Source organism: Dendropsophus ebraccatus, chromosome 15, assembly GCF_027789765.1.
Source record: "Dendropsophus ebraccatus isolate aDenEbr1 chromosome 15, aDenEbr1.pat, whole genome shotgun sequence".
NCBI classification, from domain to species: Eukaryota; Metazoa; Chordata; class Amphibia; order Anura; family Hylidae; genus Dendropsophus; species Dendropsophus ebraccatus.
The window spans coordinates 20,582,414-20,601,204 of NC_091468.1; the positions used below are offsets into that span (position 1 = coordinate 20,582,414).

The window sequence follows — 18,791 nt, forward strand, 5'->3', positions numbered from 1 at the left end:
CAGATTTGTAAATTGTACATTTGTAAAAATCTACCAGTATTTATCAGCTGCTGTATGTCCTGCAGGAGGTGGCGTATTCTTTCCAGTCTGACACAGTGCTCTCTGCTGCCACCTCTGTCCATGTCAGGAACTGTCCAGAGCAGTAGCAAATCCCCATAGAAAACCTCTCCTGCTGGTCAGTATTAACTTGTCAATCGTCACATTTTACAATATTACAAAATAATATTGGATGTATCGGTGATTATTCTGCCTCTATTTGTACAACTTTGTATGACATCACAGAAAATTTCATGAAAATGTTATTTTTATGATTTACGATGCTTTGAAAATTAATAAACATGTTGAAACAGAAAACCTCTCCTGCTCTGGACAGTTCCTGACATGGACAGAGGTGGCAGCAGACTGGAAAGAATGCATCACTTCCCGTAGGACATACAGCAGCTGATGAGTACTCAAAGATTTTTAGAAATAGAAATAACGTACAAAGCAGTATAACTTTCTAACACCAGTTGATTTAAATCATTATTATTTTTCCTCCGGAGTACCCCTTTAAATATTCAGCTGTCCAGTCCTTCTCTTCTCTGAGATCTGCCATTGGTGGATAGTACACATTAGATGGCTGGCTAGTCCTTCTGAAAGTTTGGTGGACATTAGTCTAATGGGCCCCACAAAAATCTGTATAACTTTTTTTTCCCCCTCTAGGGTACCCCTATCAAGTACCAAGCAATAACCTCTAAGCAAAGTAATGCCAGGAGGCTACCAACAAGGGCAAAGTCTCTTCCTTCTAGAGGAGCTACTGTGCATGTAACCAGTAAGACTCCATATAACAGGGATGGGGAACCTTTGGCCCTCCAGCTGTTACACAACTACAACTCCCATCATGCCTGGACAGTCTTTGGCTGTCCAGGCATGATGGGAAATGTAGTTTTGCAGCAGCTGGAGGGCTGGAGGTTCCCCATCCCTGCCATATAAACAGATATTTCCCTATGTAGGTGAAGTATCAGTCATTGGTAATGTATACCGTAATGGAGGAAGAATAGACTAATCATAACCAGATGGAATCACAATGGGATTGTGTTTTATAATGTGTGGCATATAATACTTATGTCACAGTTCATCAATGTGATATGTATATTATATTACCTGATCTGGTTTTACTCTTTTTTTCTCAACTTTTTTTTTTTTCAGCATGACGCATGCAATCTATTTGTATGAGAATTCATGAATCATGTGGAAGCCCGCAGTCAGGTCTCAGCAGCGTTTTTTGCCACATATCAATTAGCCCGGCGTAGCCTATAATCACCTGATCAGCCGAAGCTTTCAGGCTGTGAGTCACCAGAGGAGACACATGCTGTAATATGCCGAGAATGTGACTGAGAGGGACAAAGGCTTCCATGTTCAGAGGAACAATTCCAATTTTTTTTCCTATGAAAATGGGAACATTTGGACAATTATACAATTGTGGCTCAATCTTTATTCTTTTCTTTCTCAAAAGAAGTTTGTCACTGTCACTGTGTCACTGTCGTTTAACCCCTTCGTGCTGCAGCTAGTTTTGGCCTTAATGACCAGGCTAATTTTTCAAAATCTGACCTGTCTCACTTTATGCTCTTATAGCTCAGTGATGCTTTAACGTATGCTAGCGATTCTGAGATAGTTTTTTCGTGACATATGGCACTTTATGTTAGTGGCAAAATTTGGTCACTACTTTGTGTGTTTTTTGTGTCAAAATATCATGAAAAATTTAAAAAATTTGCATTTTATGAACTTTGAAATTCTCTGCTTCTAAAAAAAGAAAGTCGTAGCACATAAATTAGTTACTAAGTCACATTACCAATATGTCTTCTTTATTCTGGCATAATTTGGTAAACATATTTTACTTTTTTAGGGTGTTATGGGGCTTAGAAATTTATCAGCAAATTATCACATTTTCGTGAAACTGATTTTTTTAGGGACCAGTTCTTTTTTTAAATGGATTTAGAAGTCTGGTATCCTGAAAACCCCCATACGTGACCCCATTTTGGAAACTACACACCTTAAAGAATTAATCTAGGGGTATAATGAGCATTTAAACCCTACAGGGGCTGGAGGAAAGTATTCACAATTAGGCAGTAAAAAAATGGAACATTTTAATTTTCCAATAATATATACGTTTAGATTAAAGTTTCTCATTTTCAAAAGGAATATGAGACAAAAAGCACCCCAAAATTTGTAATGCAGGTTCTCTTGAGTACAACGGTACCCCATATGTGGGCGTAAACCACTGTATGGGCACACAGCTGGGCTCAGAAGGAAGGGAGCGCCAATTAGCTTTTCCAATGCAAATTTTGCTGAAGAAGTTTCTGAGCGCCAGGTGTGTTTGCAGTGCCCCTGTAGTGTCAGCAGAGAGAAAACCCCCCATAAGTCACCCCATTTTGGAAAGTACACCCCTCAAAGAATTCATCTTGGTGTGTGGTGACCATTTTGACCCCACAGGTATTACAGGAAAGTATTCAAAAGAAGACAGTAAAAATGAAAAACTCGAATTCTTCCAATAATATGTTCGTTTAGTTTGAAATTTCTCAATTTCACGAGGAACAAGAGGAAAAAAGTACCCCAAAATTTGTAACGCAGGTTCTCCTGAGTACAATGGTACCCCATATGTGGGCATAAACCACTGCATGGGCACACAGGAGGGCTCAGAAGGGAAGGAGCGCCAATTAGCTTTTTCAATGCAGATTTTGCTGAAGAAGTTTCTGAGCGCCAGGTGTGTTTGCAGAGCCCCTGTAGTGCCAGCGGAGTAAAATCTCGCCATAAATCACTCCATTTTGGAAAGTGCACCCCTCAAAGTATTCATCTTGGTGTGTGGTGACCATTTTGACCCCACAGGTATTAGAGGAAAGTATTCAAAAGTAGACAGTAAAAATGAAAAACTCAAATTTTTCCAATATTATGTTCTTTTAGTTTGAAATTTCTCAATTTTATGAGGAACAAGAGGAAAAAAGTACCCCAAAATTTGTAACGCAGGTTCTCCTAAGTGAAAAGGTACCTCATATGTGGGCATAAACCACTGCATGGGCACACAGGAGGGCTCAGAAGGAAAGGAGCGCCAATTAGCTTTTTCAATGCAGATTTTGCTGAAGAAGTTTCCGAGCGCCAGGTGCGTTTGCAGTGCCCCTGTAGTGTCCGCAGAGTAAAATCTCCCAATAAGTCACCCCATTTTAGAAAGTGCAGAAGAGAAATGTCACCCCAATATATGTAAAGCAGGTTCTCCTGAGTAGAACGGTACCCCATATGTGGGCATAAACCACTGCATGGGCACACAGCCGGGCTCAGAAGGGAAGGAGCGCCAATTAGCATTTTCAGTGCAGATTTTTCTGAAGAAGTTTCTGAGCGCCAGGTGCGTTTGCAGAGCCCCTGTAGTGTCAGCAGAATAGATTCCCCCCAAAAGTCACCCCATTTTGGAAAGTGCACCCCTCAAAGAATTCATCTTGGGGTGTGGTGACCATTTTTACCCCACAGGTATTACAGAAAAGTATTCAAAGGAAGACAGTAAAAATGAAAAACTCGAATTTTTCCAATAATATGTTGGTTTAGTTTGAAATTTCTCAATTTGACGAGGAACAGGAGAGAAAACGTAGCCCAAAATCTGTAACGCAGGTTCTCCTGAGTACAACGGTACCCCATATGTGGGCATAAACCACTGTATGGGCACACAGGAGGGCTCAGAAGGGAAGGAGTGCCAATTTACAGGAGCAAAACTGCAGCTAGTAATGGTTATTAGAATAGCACAGTTACTAAAATAAAATAAAAAAAATGAGATCACAGGTAATGTGGGGTGGTTACGGGCAACCAGGGGTGGTTACGGGCAACCTGAGGTGGTTACAGGTAATCTGGGGTGGTTACGGACAACATGGGGTGATCACGGGCAACCTGCTGTGGTTACGGCAACCTGGGGTGGTTACAGGCAACGCGGGGTGGTTACGGGCAACCTGCAGTGCTTACAGACAATCTGGGGTGGTTACGGGCAACGTGGGGTGGTTACGGGCAACCTGCAGTGCTTACTGACAATCTGGGGTGGTTACTGGCAACGTGGGGTGGTTACGGGCAATGTGGGGTGGTTACGGATAAACTGAAGTTCTTATAGGCAATCTGGGGTGGATACCTGTAATCTGGCATGGGCACCGCAATCTGGAGGGGGTCATTGGCAATTTGGGGTGGTCAGAGGCGCCGTGGCGTGGTCAGAGGCGACGTGCGGTGGTCAGAGGCGACGTGCGGTGGTCAGAGGCGACGTGCGGTGGTCAGAGGCGCCGTGGCGTGGTCAGAGGCGACATGTGGTGGTCAGAGGCGACGTGTGGTGGTCAGAGGCGACGTGTGGTGGTCAGAGGCGACGTGCGGTGGTCAGAGGCATCGTGGCGTGGTCAGAGGCATCGTGGCGTGGTCAGAGGCAACGCGCGGTGGTTACGTGCAATCTGGGGGGGTTACATGTAATCTGGCATGATTACGGGGAACCTGGGGGGGTTATGTGCAACCTGGAAGGGTTACAGACAATCTGGGATTGTTACTGATAAACTGAAGTGCTTATAGGTAATCTGGGGTGGGTACATGTAATTTGGGGTGGTTACGGGCAATCGGGAGGGGGTCACTGGCAATTTGTGGTGGTTACGGGCAACGTGCGGTGGTTACGGGCAACGTGCGGTGGTTACGGGCAACGTGCGGTGGTTATGGGCAACGTGCGGTGGTTACGGCCAACGTGCGGTGGTTACGGGCAACGTGCGGTGGTTACGGGCAACGTGCGGTGGTTACGGGTAATCTGGGGAGGGGTTAGGGGTAATTTGGGAGTAAACTGCAATTATTACTATAATAAAAAGTGTGTGTTTTATTTTTTTGTATGTTTGTCACTTTTTGTACTTTACATATTCATTTTCACTGTATTACTATGATTACTGTGATATTTTCTATCTCAGTAATCATAGTTCAGTGACAGAGACCAAATTGGTCTCTGTCACTTTAAATTTTCAGAGTTGGCTGGTTGTGAAGCGCATGCGCACTTCATAACCAGCCAGGACGTCGAGGAGGAAGGAGCTCCAGGAGCAGGTGAGTATGGGGAAGGGGGGGTGACTGGGGGACGGGGGTGACAGGGGGGGTGGGGGGGCGACTTGGGGGGGTGGGGGGACATCACTTTTTATCCCCTGTCACCAATCATTCATGGTGACAGGGGATAAAAAGTGCCTGGATGCACATGGTACAAGCGATCAGCGGTATATAGTATATACCGCTGATCGCTTGTACCGGGACCCAACAGGGGGGTCCCCGATGACTGCCCCATGCTCTCCGCTACCTCCGGTGGCGGAGAGCATGGGGCTTTCATTCATTTTAACTTTTCCATCGCTGTGAACCGACATTAGTCGGTTCACAGCGATGACGGCGGCCATCTTGGAAATGATGGCCGCCGGGGGAGGGGGGTTAGTGATCGCCCTACTAGGGGGGGCTGATCTGAGGTCTGGGGGACACTTATTTCATCTCCCCCCCCCCCCGTAGATTCACGGCGGGGGGAGATGAAAGGCGGCGGCAGCACCGGTAATCTCCTTTACCGACAGCCGCCGCTATAACGTTAATAGCGGCGATCGTCGGTAGGGGGGGGGGCCGGGACGGACCCCACACACTGCCCCAACCCCTCAGCTACCTCCGGTAGCCGGGGGGATGGGGTGGGGGCCGTCCCGGCCCCGTAGCCTTATTCTCTGCCATCGCCGTAAAAAGCTGATGGCAGCAGAATAAGGACCCTTAGTGACCGCCGTAAAAAGCCGTATCGGCGGTCACTAAGGGGTTAATTTAAATTTTTTTTTTTTTTTGCAGAAATCACAATCAAAAAGTACAGGCGATTTTTAAGAAACTTTGTAATTGGGTTTATTAGCCGCAAAATGCATTTTCATCATGAAAAAGTTTGAAGCTCTCCCCCCTGTCTTCATGGTTCTCTATGGAGAGGGGTGGAGGGAGGTGAGGCACCAAAACAGGACAACAAAGAGTTAATTTACAGCTACATCACTGGGCTTTCCCATTTTGAAGTCAGCACTGACCTCTCTGACCTCTGAATACCGGCTTTCATACAGCTTCCACTTTTTAATCCTTTGTTCTCTTCTCTCTGGACTAATCTCCCTCCTCCCCCTCCCCTCTCCATAGGTTACACAGGGCTCGACTGATGTAAACTAGTCGAGATTTCCTGATAATGAGGAGTGAATGAGAGAGAGGTGGTGTGTGTGTGTGTGTGTGTGGGGGGGGGGGGGGGATGGGAGACCTGGGGAAAGTCTTTTTGAATGCAGATAATGGCATATTTGCCTAATAAACCTAATTACATAGTTGCTTAAAATCGCCTGTACTATTGATTTCTGCAAAAAAAAAACAAAAAAAAAAAACGACACATTAAAGATTAAATATCACCCGCCTCTAATTCTGCAGCTGGCTCCTGCTAACGACCGTGCGTGTCTCCGCCCTGTCCAAAGAATTACCCGGTTCGTTCTTTGGACGGACGGCGGAATCCGCCCAACCATAGAATGGAGTCTATGGCACGAGCGGAGATATGTGCAGCCGTGAGTAGGGGTGAGCTGCGGAATCTATAGCGGGTGATCTGTGCGGATTCCTTAGTGTGAACATACCCCGGACTCAAATTTGCAAATTGAAAAATATATTGATGTGTGAATAGGCCCTAAGAGATAGGTATTTCTAACCATAAAAAACTCCTTTATGTTTCCACACTTTTGTATTCTCTAAGCCATAGGTGGTTTGGAGCAGGCTAAACTGGGATGCAGAATCTGTAGACTGTCCCTGGTTTTAACTTTTAACCCATACAGATAGGCCTTGATGTTAAAGGGGTACTCCATAGCAAAATGTTTGCAGATCAGCTGGTGCTATAAAGTTATACAGATTTGTAAATAACTTTTATTTTAACATGTCAAGTCTTCCAGTACTTTTTAGCTGCTGTATGTCCTACAGGAATTGGCGTATTCTCTCCAGTCTGACACAGTGCTCACTGCTGCCACCTTTGTCCATGTCAGGAACTGTCCAGAGCAGTAGCAAATCATCATAGAAAAATGCTCCTGCTCTAGCCAGTTCCTGACATGGACAGAGATGGCAGCAGAGAGCACTGCTTAAAGATGTAAAGAATCTTGTGCCTAATCGCACTGTGCGTGTATAGTCCTGTACCAAGTACGCTTCCCCTTGGTCAATCCAACATAAAAAATAGAATGATCAGGACACTTTAGTCTTTTTTCTTTCTTTTTATGCAATATAAAATAACTTCTTGTACAAAAATGTAACATAACACATCACCACAGTGCGCAGGATTCAGGAGTTTCAGATGTTCACGCCACGTTCCTGGCCGGCTCCATTCCTCCTCTGAGACTCTCACTCTCTTCAGACGGTATGACGACTGAGCGTGCTGCTACGTTTCGGGGTCCGCCCCCTTTCTCAAGCATCAAGCAGAGAGCACTGCGCCAGACTGGAAAAAATAAACCACATTTGCCAAAGAATCTGTGAAAAATGAAAAGTTGAATCTGATTGGTTGCTAGGGGCAATTAAGAAAATTCTACTTCACACCAGCTTGATAAATGCCCCCCCCTTAGAGTTTCAAACCTGAGCTCAGGATCTGATGGTGGATCAGGTGAGGTGAGTAACAACTTTTGGGATCTAGCTAACGACACTTCAATGTCAGAAAAGAACAAGCTTCCTAATGAAGATGCGTGTAGTCCTATTACGGCTACTCTTAAATATTTCATCATTATACAGCACGGTAGGAAGGTGCGCATCTCATGGATTTGTACATGTATTTTAAATAAAGAGGAAGGAAGAAAAATGTTATAAGACCAAAGATCAAGAAGGAAATGTACAGTCAGTTTCCAATTATGCTTTTAATCCCGGATCAACTGATATGAGGTTAACAGATCTTTTTGTATTGATTGTCTCACCCTTTTCCTCTCCTCTCTGTACAAAAGCCATTCCCACATTATAAGCTGAGAGCAGGGACCGGCTATACAAAACCTCCGCCGTCATCTTAAAGGGGATATATCACAGCCTAGGAAAAGTGCCAACTGCAATAGCCGAAATATCATGATGACTGAGGCAAAAGTAGCAGAAGCCGGACCCAGTCCCATATTAAAGGGGAAGTGGAAAAATATCCCCTTTAGACATTACACATTCATTGAGTGAATGGAGCTGAATTGTAATACCACACACAACCTAATAACAGGGGCAGTGCTGTGTGTGGAAGAAAGTGGCTATGGTTTTTATAATCCTTTTAAGCCGCTGGCCAGACCTGTTGGAAATAAGCAAGTTTGGACAACATTTTCCTACTGTCTATAAGTAGGAAAATCTAGCAATTTTTTCAGCGAATCTAATGGTCCTTTTACACGGAACGATTGATCGTTCGTTTTTGCAAGATAACAATCGAATTCGAATGATAATCGTACGTGTAAACGCAGCGAACGATCAAACGACGAGCGAGAAATTGTTCATTTTGATCTTCCAACATGTTCTCAAATTATCGTTGGTCGTTCGCAAAAAATTCACAGATCGTTCCGTGTAAACAGTCTTTCAACGATTTCACCTATATGTGAGATAGGCTTAAGCGATCGCAAAACGATTTTTCCGTACGATGTATCGTTCCGTCTAAACGCTGATCGTTATAAAAAAAAATTGTTCATTCAAAATCGTTAATCGTGCGATCGGGCGAATTATCGCTTCGTGTAAAAGTACCATAAGGGTCCCATTACACGGACCGATGGGGGCCCAATAATAACTGTAAACAAGGACTGATCTGCTAAATCAGAGCTCGTTTACTGGGCCTATTACACGGCCCGATAATCGTTTACCAATGTCCTGGCATCCCTTGCTTAAAGTGACTGTACCACCAGGCCCGGCTGAAGCACTGGAGGCGGTCCGACCCACCCTTAGTGGTAGGATACCCTAGCCGCTCTATGATAGGTTTCCATTGATTCTAATGGAGTCATATGTCAACGATTGTTGTCATCAGCTGATCGTTGTGTTTATTACATAGAACGATAATCGGCTGGAAAGGGCTGATTCGTTTGATTATCGTTCTGTGTAATAGGGCCCTAACTCCAGACCTAATGTCCAGGCTTACCTGATGGGGATCCTGCATGGATATTAAATTCATATTGGTAAAAAATTTGTGGACAGTGCCGTAGGGGCGGGGCTTAACAGGTGTGGCGTCCCATATTTCCAGCCCCATCACCGGAGTTGTCCTTTAATTATTTTGGGTTTCTATCTCGGTTTATGGCAATTTTGTGAATAAAAATTTTTTTGCTTGTATTTTTGGTGTGCCATTGCCTAATTGACATACATGTTTTGGTGTTAGTTTGGTTTTGTTTGATTTGTAATTTATTTCCTATGTAAGGGTGGGTTCACACTGAGGAATTCTCGCGGATAAATTCCACGGAATTCCGTCACCTGTACGTGCGCACGGCCACGCCTTTCCACTGGCTCCATAGACACCATTCTATGGGCCAGCTGATTCCGCATTCCGCTGAAAGAATTGACATGTCTATGGAGCCGGTGGAAAGGCGCGGCCATGCGAGCGTACAAGCGACGGAATTCCGCGGAATTTATCCGCGACAATTCCTCAGTGTGAACCCACCCTAAACGAGGTGGTTTGGTTCACTGGGGGCAGAACTACACCCCCCTCCGTGCACCGATCCGACCCTTCTAATGGATATACATCTGGCGTTCTGCAGAGATGAGTGATGTCACTGCATATTTCTTAGACGGAGGTGGCCGGATCGGTGCACTTAGGACATCCCACATCCGTGACGTCCATAATTGCGGATCCGCAATCACAGATCAACTTATTGCCTATTAATTTCTATTCGGCTATTCACACAGTCCGTTCTATTGCGAATCCGGAATAAAGTAGGGCATGTCCTAGTGCGGACTGGGATTGCAGTATGGATTAACAATGGAGGTCTATGGGATCTGTTTTTTTTTGCGGACATCACATTTGCGACATTCCTGAAAAACCTGGATCAAATGTAAACAAACTAGTTACTTTTTTTTTTTTTTTATCACTTCAACATTTTTGCGGATTCGGATGCACTACGGACCATTTTTCATGGAGTACAAACAGCGGACCTATAAAATCACTGAAGGTGTGAATGAGGCGGCGTCATTCTCACATCCGTAGTTCTGTCAGCAATAACAGACAACACTACGGACCCGGTAGATTGAATGACACTGTTCACACATCTAACAGGTGCTAGTACAGACCTGCAATTGCAGCACGGATCACTATCTCTGAATGGGTCGGTGCCCTGCGGCCAGCACTACATGTGTGAACAAGGCCTGGGGGTACATTGTTGCAGAACTCTCTATAGAGCTGTACACTGTATGTATATATATATATATATATATATATATATATATATATATATATATATATATACGCTGCGTCTTTTCAGCTACAATGCAGCAGAAATGCGACAATACTGCAGAGAAGCTACAAATTCTAGCAGAAAATCCGCAGCATGTACTGTAGGTGTGAACACACCCTGAGGAGAGGGTCACACCAGGGACAGGCAGCTATGCTGTATATTTTCCCAGTTCTCCTAATGGAGGAATGTTCTGGGAACCAGTTACCATGAAGCTTTCTATACAGGAAAATTATTTAAAAGACCCTCATTGCTTTATATATACTGCACATTCAGGGGATATATAAGACATTAATATATATAGGCGGCCAGGTAGACTGTATGTATGTGCAGTTGGCGCAGGCTCCCCGCCCGGGGGTCTCACCCAGTGACAACCTCCCCTCTAACGCTACCGGGTTATACTGCGCGCCCCCGTCTCTACCAAACTTCTTGCTCGTCCCGCCCACTAGACGCCAACAGCGCTCTGATTGGCTCACCGCGCGGACCTGAGCCACGCTGTCTTGGCCACATCGGCTTCTGATTGGCTAATACGTCCACTGTGTCTCGTGATTGGCTGCGAGTTGCTGTCCGTCAGGGCTGTCTAGTCCCCTTCGTTATTTTCCGTCGCGGTCAGACTTGTGGGGGGGGCGATGCTTCGCTGCCGCCTCCATAGAGTGTCCGGAGCCGCCGCCACCGACACCACCGCTGCCTGACGCACCGCACCGGCAGCAGCCACGGTCACTAGAAGCGGGCTTCTGGGAGCGGATAGGCCTGGCAGTAAGCCTCGGGGTGGTGGTGGAAAGGAATCCGGAATTGACTGCCGAGGGCGGGGAAAGGATTGGACTAGGAGGCCGGGGTCTGGGCCGCGCACTGTACCGGGGATGTGTGTGCACGTCCGGGCTCCGGGACTGGGAACATCCAGTGCGGCTGCGGTAAGTGACTGCCAACTTGTGTCCATTGTGAGAAGGTTCACACTGCAGCGGTCCTGTGCGGTTCTTCACCGATTACACGAGTGATAGACGGGAGGGATCTGCTGCGGTATCCTGCACCCCCAGATCTCGTATGTATCCCCCCTTAGCGCTGCACTGCTGGGGGGTATGGGGGAGTTGTAGCTTTTTATTAGTATGTCTGCAGTATTATGGGGGGGCTCCTGCTCTGGGGGGGGGGGCTCCTGCTCTGGGGGGGGTGTGCCTGCAGTATTATGGGGGGCTCCTGCTCTGGGGGGGCTGCCTGCAGTATTATGGGGGGCTCCTGCTCTGGGGGGGGGCTGCCTGCAGTATTATGGGGGGCTCCTGCTCTGGGGGGGGCTGCCTGCAGTATTATGGGGGGCTCCTGCTCTGGGGGGGGGGCTGCCTGCAGTATTATGGGGGGCTCCTGCTCTGGGGGGGCTGCCTGCAGTATTATGGGGGGCTCCTGCTCTGGGGGGGGGGCTGCCTGCAGTATTATGGGGGGCTCCTGCTCTGGGGGGGGGCTGCCTGCAGTATTATGGGGGGCTCCTGCTCTGGGGGGGGGGCTGCCTGCAGTATTATGGGGGGCTCCTGCTCTGGGGGGGGCTGCCTGCAGTATTATGGGGGGCTCCTCTTATATTATACCTTTCCTACGGCTCCTCTTATACATCTCCAGCTCTGCCTGCAGTATTTTGGGGGGCTCCTGCTCTGGTGGGGGACTGCCTGAAGTATTTGGGGGGCTCCTCTTATACATCTCCAGCTCTGCCTGCAGTATTTTGGGGGGCTCCTCCTATACCTCCAGCTGTGTGTCTGTGTGTGTGTGTGTGTGGGGGGGCTGCCTGCAGTATTTTGGGGGGCTCCTCCTATACCTCCAGCTGTGTGTCTGTGTGGGGGGGGGGGGGCTGCCTGCAGTATTTGGGGGGGCTCCTCTTATACATCTCCATCTCTGGGGGGGCTGGCTGCAGTGTTATTGGGGGTCTCCTTTTATAATTCTTCAGCTTTCTCTCTTATACCTCTCCAGCTGTGTGGGGGTGGGGGCTTCCTGTAGTATTATGGGGGACATCTCTTATACTTCTCCAGCTGGGGAGGAGGGGTGGCTGCCTGCAGTGTTATGGGGGCTCCTCTTATACTTCTTTAGCTTTCTCTTATACCTCTTCAGCTGTGTGGGGGTCGGGGGGCTGCCTGCAGTATTATGGGGGGCTCCTCTTATACCGCTCCACTCTGCACCCATATATCTCAGCAGCTTCAGTCTTGCAGCAGTCTTCCCTCTGCAGCCTATAGTGATGACATGCCTGATATACAGTTATTAGTCTCATCTGCTGCACCCCACTAGATCATCATGTCATTATCCTCCCTCTAGATCCCCTATAGCTGTGCACCCCAGGATTGTGGCTCTCCTGCCCTGATGACTACTCGCCCCGGCTCCCACAGCATGATGGGGGTTGTAGATGTGTGACAGCTGTATGTATGGGGATGATGTGCGCTCTCCTCTCCCTGCACTGTGCAGCCTCATTTTGGGGTACAGTCTGCTCCTCTGTTCTCTATATGGGAATCATATTTTGGGGTGCTATTGGCCTTCCCCTATTCCCATTGCACACTCTTTCTTACCTTACACCCACATGGCTTGTGTAGCGCCCACACATCTCCCCGTTCACAGCCTGGCAAAGTTTAGTTTTGTCCCCTGTCCTTTCTTTGTACATAGCTTGTGGATATGGGGTTCTTGCTGTCCGTGCACCCCGGTATCTGTGTGTATTATACCCTGCACCAGGAGAACAGATGGCACAGACTGTACAGGTGATCAGTGTATTATATCCCATTGCATCCCATCATTTTGTATGTGTGTTGTTGTGCCCACTCCCTGATTGCATAGCATGGGGTATTGTGCCCGCTCCCTGATGGCATAGGATGGGTATTGTGCCTGCTCCCTGATGGCATAGGATGGGGAATTGTGCCCGCTCCCTGATGGCATAGCACAGGGTATTGTGCCCGTTCCCTGATGGCATAGGATGGGTATTGTGCCCGCTCCCTGATGGCATAGGATGGGTATTGTGCCCGCTCCCTGATGGCATAGGATGGGTATTGTGCCCGCTCCCTGATGGCATAGGATGGGTATTGTGCCTGCTCCCTGATGGCATAGGATGGGTATTGTGCCCGCTCCCTGATGGCATAGGATGGGTATTGTGCCTGCTCCCTGATGGCATAGGATGGGTATTGTGCCTGCTCCCTGATGGCATAGCACAGGGTATTGTGCCCGCTCCCTGATGGCATAGCACAGGGTATTGTGCCTGTTCCCTGATGGCATAGGATGGGTATTGTGCCCGTTCCCTGATGGCATAGGATGGGTATTGTGCCTGCTCCCTGATGGCATAGGATGGGTATTGTGCCTGCTCCCTGATGGCATAGAATGGGTATTGCCCACTTATGGGGTATTGTGCCCGCTCCCTGGTGAAATAGGATGGGGTATTGTGCCCGCTCCCTGGTGAAATAGGATGGGTATTCTGCCAGCTTACTGATGGCATAGGGCGGGTATTGCCCATTCACTGGTGGCATAGGATGGGTATTGTGCCCGCTTACTTATAGCATAGGATGGGTATTGTGCCTGCTTACTGATAGCATAGGATGGGTATTGTGCCCGCTTACTGATAGCATAGGATGGGTATTGTGCCCGCTTACTGATAGCATAGGATGGGTATTGTGCCCGCTTACTGATAGCATAGGATGGGTATTGTGCCCGCTTACTGATAGCATAGGATGGGTATTGTGCCTTCTCCCTGATGGTGTAGGATGGATATTGAGCCTGCTCACTTGCATAGCATGGGTTATTGTGCCCGCTCCCTGATGGTATCCCATTGCACGTCATCCTTTTGTAGGTGTGTTGTTTAGCCTGATCACTGGTGGCATAGGATGGGTATTGTGCCCTGATGTATTGTACCCTCATTGTGCCCACTTCAGTTTCGGAATGATGCACAATGTCCCTGGAGCTGTAGGTATTGTGTGTCACTACATGGTACATCCATGGGCACCTGTAATGTGGAGAAACATGCCACAATCCGTACCAGTAACTTTTACATGTATGAGCCTGAACCAGAGTGTATAGGATATCTATCGTGTGTGAATGAATTTTACACATAAAATATATGAAAAGATAATAATAAATGCTTCACCCCTGGGATCCCATGAGAATGTGAGCCCTGAACCCCCAGACCCCCCTTACTGCGAGACGATAGTATAGAGGAGTTTGTATAGGGCTGCACGCGCTGAAAAACTTGTCTATCTCCTAACAATGTGCTAGATGTTTTGATAAAGGGGGGAAGGTTTTAAGACCCCAAGAATCAGTAAACTAAAGGGGGCAGCAGTGCTAGGTGGAATGTGACTATACCCCTAAGTCCAATATTTCTCTCTGAGACTTATAGTCTCTCTTGAAAAAGTTTGCAAAAAAGGATAGCGCCAGGATCGGGAAAATTTCTTTGAAAAACAGCGCCACACCCGTCTGCAGGTTGTGTGTAGTATTACAGGTCAGCCCCATTCATTTGAATGCAGTGAAGATGCAGTAACCAACACAGTGTGGTACCAAGTTCTCATGTGCCCCCCCCCCCCCCCCCGTGGACAACCCTGGGTTATCGCTATCTGTACATATAATGGCATCAGAGAATAACTCAAAAAAAAAAACATGTTTTGGAAAGACTTGGAGGAACAGCGGCTGTAGCAAAGTCATAGATCACCGGATATGGAGATGGTGGGTAGTGATATTTGAATGAGACCCTCTTCCCTGTACCGCTAGTGCTTCCCTGTACCGCTAGACCCTCTATCCTTTGCAAAACTACACTTCCCATCTTTAGCTTTGGCTGTGCAGACATGATGGGGATTGTAGTTTTGCACCAGCTGGAGGGCCGCTGGTTTGGCTTATATATCTTGTATCCCCAACATTGTATCTACGTAACCCAGGTTTATTCCTGCTTGGCACTGAATACTTCCAAGGCAAGACGAAAGACCCGTCCCCATCTTCTTGAGCAACAATCGTTGTACCAATGTGGGCCACTGATTTCAGGTTTTACCCTATTGAGCAGTGAAGGGCCAGTATTCCTGTATAGATTCAGAAACCTCCTCAGCAGCCAGGAAAGATGTCTAGTGTAAAGGAGGAGGGGGATGCAGCTGCAGAGGATGGGTAAACTACTTAGTATGGCCCAATTTCTGGCCGCATTACCTCTCCCATGCAGCTGCAGATCCCCGTTTTCCCCTTGTATGACATAATTCAGTGAATGCCCTCGGCGGGTCTCTCCTCAGCTCTGAAGAGGTCGATCCTCGCAGTGTATTCATGTTTCGCTGTGTCAGCACTATGATGTTTCCTGCATCGGTAGCTCAGGTGGCTCACTTTGTTAACTCAATGATGACGTTGCCCGATGTCCCAATTGTTTCAAATTTTACAACAAGCCGGAGGCCATGTTGGTGTCAGCAGAGGAGGCTGGGTGATGAATGAGCTTTTACAGCAGTAACAACAAGGTGAGTCATTTTAAGTGAAGAAACCTGCTGGGATACAATGTCACATTGACTTACCTTCCTCTCATCCAGGAGGGAGCTGTCCATAAATTATACTGTAGAGGGGATAGCCACGTTTATTAGTAGCTTTAAAATATTGATTGGCCCTTATGGTTGATCTGGGGCCTTCAGAGCTGCATTTTCAATTCTGCTTTTTGTCAATAGATTCTACAGACAACCTTATGGGAAGCTATTTACATTGCAGCAAAGAAACAGCATCCAAAATACTGGTGAAAAAAGTGCAAGTTTATTGCAACATCCCCAAATAAAGTGCTATCTTTGGGCCCAAACCTTTTTCGAGCTTGCCTGCTGGCCAAAAAGTAGTACTTTTATTTTGGGATGTTGCAATAAAGTTGCACTTTTTTTTCACTCGTATTTTGGTTGCTGTTTCTTTGCTGCAACTTACATGGATGGTGTAGTGAGTGTTAGACTGCACTGAAACCTGTCAGGATTGTGTGCTGACTGTGAGTGCAGCTCTGGAGCATAATACAGAATGTAACTCAGGATCAGTACAGGATAAGTAATGTGATGTATGTACACAGTGACCCCCACCAGCAGAATAGTGAGTGCAGCTCTGGAGTATAATACAGGATATAACTCAGGGTCAGTACAGGATAAGTAATGTAGGTACACAGTGACTCTGCGGAAAAATTGTGAGTGCAGCTCTGGAGTATAATACAGGATGTAACTCGGATCAGTACAGGATAAGTATTGTATGTACAAAGTGATTACACCAGCAGAATAGTGAGTGCAGCTCTGGAGTATAATACAGGATCAGTACAGGATAACTAATGTATGTACACAATGACCCCACCAGCAGAACGGTGAGTGCAGCTATAATACATTATGTAACTCACTTTAGAAAGTCAGACTTTTTTCTGTACATTAGTATCTATATGCAAACTGTGTGTGTGTGTGTGTATATATATATATATATATTTATTATAGTGTGTGTTGCTGCAGCAGCGCCGCTACCTCTCATGAGGTCACTAGGGTAAATCTGTCAGCCCTGCCTGTACTTGTCGCTCAGCTGTTCTGCACCATCCTTACTGTGCACTTTATTATTGCAGTGTACGGACTCTCTGCAGGCAGGTTACTGGATTTGGGGCTTTTATAAACTGGCTTTACCTTCTATAAAGTTTTATTGGTATCGTTGTTCTGGTGTCGGATGTGATGACGATGGCTTTGCACACCCATAATTAATTTTTTCATCACATCGTCCTTGCTGCCAAGGGTTTAGGTAGAGAATGGGTACATGGTTATCAATAGCGTCATCCGGGGAACGATTGCATAGGTGAGGAAATCGGTGACCTTTCCACCGGATTGTCGCGCAGGGTGTTACTGACATCATGCTTGTGTGCATCTTCTTAAGGCCCAAAATAGAGGCTGATCCTGAAGGGGTTAATGGGCAGCCGGAATCTTCCTCCGCAGTCGGAGTGACTTCAGTTTCGTGATCAAGCAATATGTGTAATTCCCCATCTGGTGCCACCTGCATTAACAATTAATCAGATTACAATGGAGCGGGCCCGCCGCGGACTCCATCGGCCTCGGATCAGCTGGCAGATGCTGGAGCATTAGATAATTTTGGAGTTGATGTCATCTATATTAAAAGTTTGTACAAGTCGGATTATTTCACCAAACATTTTCCTTTTTCATGTTTCTGCCATAAAGTCATGTAAGCCTGGCCGCGTTCCTGCTGTTAAATGCTGTTGTGTTTTGTTTTTTTTTTTGCACGCAGGGCTCCTGCTGACACCGGATTTTGCACTAGGAAGACCCGGCCGCTGCTTTTCTTGCACTTATCATCCCATTGCCTTGGAGCCATAAAGCAGCAACACACTCAAGCACAGCATCTTTATAGCACTTGGAGGTTACAGGAGGGGCGGATGTGTGTTAAGGGGGTCTATTGCCGTTTCCCCACACATTCAGGTTCCACAATGAGGACTGTAATGCAGAAATAATTACGGTAAGTGTGTCTAAACAACTGATCATTAGGGGGTGTCTATAGTCAGACCCCCACCAATTAAAGGGGTTATCCAGGATTAAAGCACAGTGTCAGTCCTGCTGTCCTCAGGTTGTGTGTGGTATTAAAATTCACCTCAATTCACTTCTGCTAAACAGTCACCCAACCTGAGGACAGGGGAGGCGCTGTTTCTATTATTTTCTTAGTATACAGCAAAAACTGCCCATACACCTCTGTGCCTATATACAGCAATACCTGCCCATACACCTATATACTGTACCAATATACAGCAATACCTACCCATACACCTCTGTGCCTATATACAGCATACACCTCTGTGTCTATATACAGCATACACCTCTGTGCCTATATACAGCAATACCTGCTCATACATCTCTATACTGTACTAATATAGAGCAGTACCTACCCATACACTGCTATACAGTATAAAAATACAGCAATATCTGCCTATACAGTACACTACTGATATACAGTAGTACCTGCTTATACACCTCTATACTGTACCTACACAGCAATTTGTGCCCATATACCTTTATACAGTACCTATATACAGTAGTACCTGCTCATACACCTCTATACTGTACCACCATACATCAAAATCTGCTCATACACCTCTATACTGTACCTTTATACAGAGATATTTGGCCATACACCTCTATACCGTGCGGCCATACAGCAATACCTGCCCATACACCCCTATACTGAACCACCATACATCAATACCTGCTCATAACCCCTATACTGTACCCTTTATACATCAATACCTACCCATACACCTCTTTACTGTACCACCATACAGCAATACCTTCCCATAAAACAACAATTTTGTTGCTGGTGTAGATGATGCAGGAGTCGCCCTCGTCTGCTCTGAACAGTCTCCAGGCCTGAACTGACCCTGTGGATTTTGTAAGACAATAGTCTCTGCCATGTTTGGGT

The 18,791-nt window shown here is 46.7% G+C and overlaps 1 protein-coding gene across 6 annotated transcripts in view; it reads left to right on the plus strand.

The window, feature by feature from the left end:
* SOCS5 (suppressor of cytokine signaling 5) overlaps nucleotides 1–18,791 on the plus strand; it is a 69,811-nt gene that overhangs the window by 21,386 nt on the left and 29,634 nt on the right. For 3 of the 6 annotated variants that reach the window (XR_011360336.1, XM_069955585.1, XM_069955581.1), the window contains exons 1-2: nucleotides 10,990–11,323; nucleotides 17,613–17,837. The gene's annotated coding sequence lies outside the window, so the exon portion shown is untranslated. Of the gene's footprint in view, nucleotides 1–109; nucleotides 176–10,989; nucleotides 11,324–17,612; nucleotides 17,838–18,791 lie in introns of those variants that run through there. The other 3 variants (XM_069955583.1, XM_069955582.1, XM_069955584.1) reach the window with 2 other exon arrangements.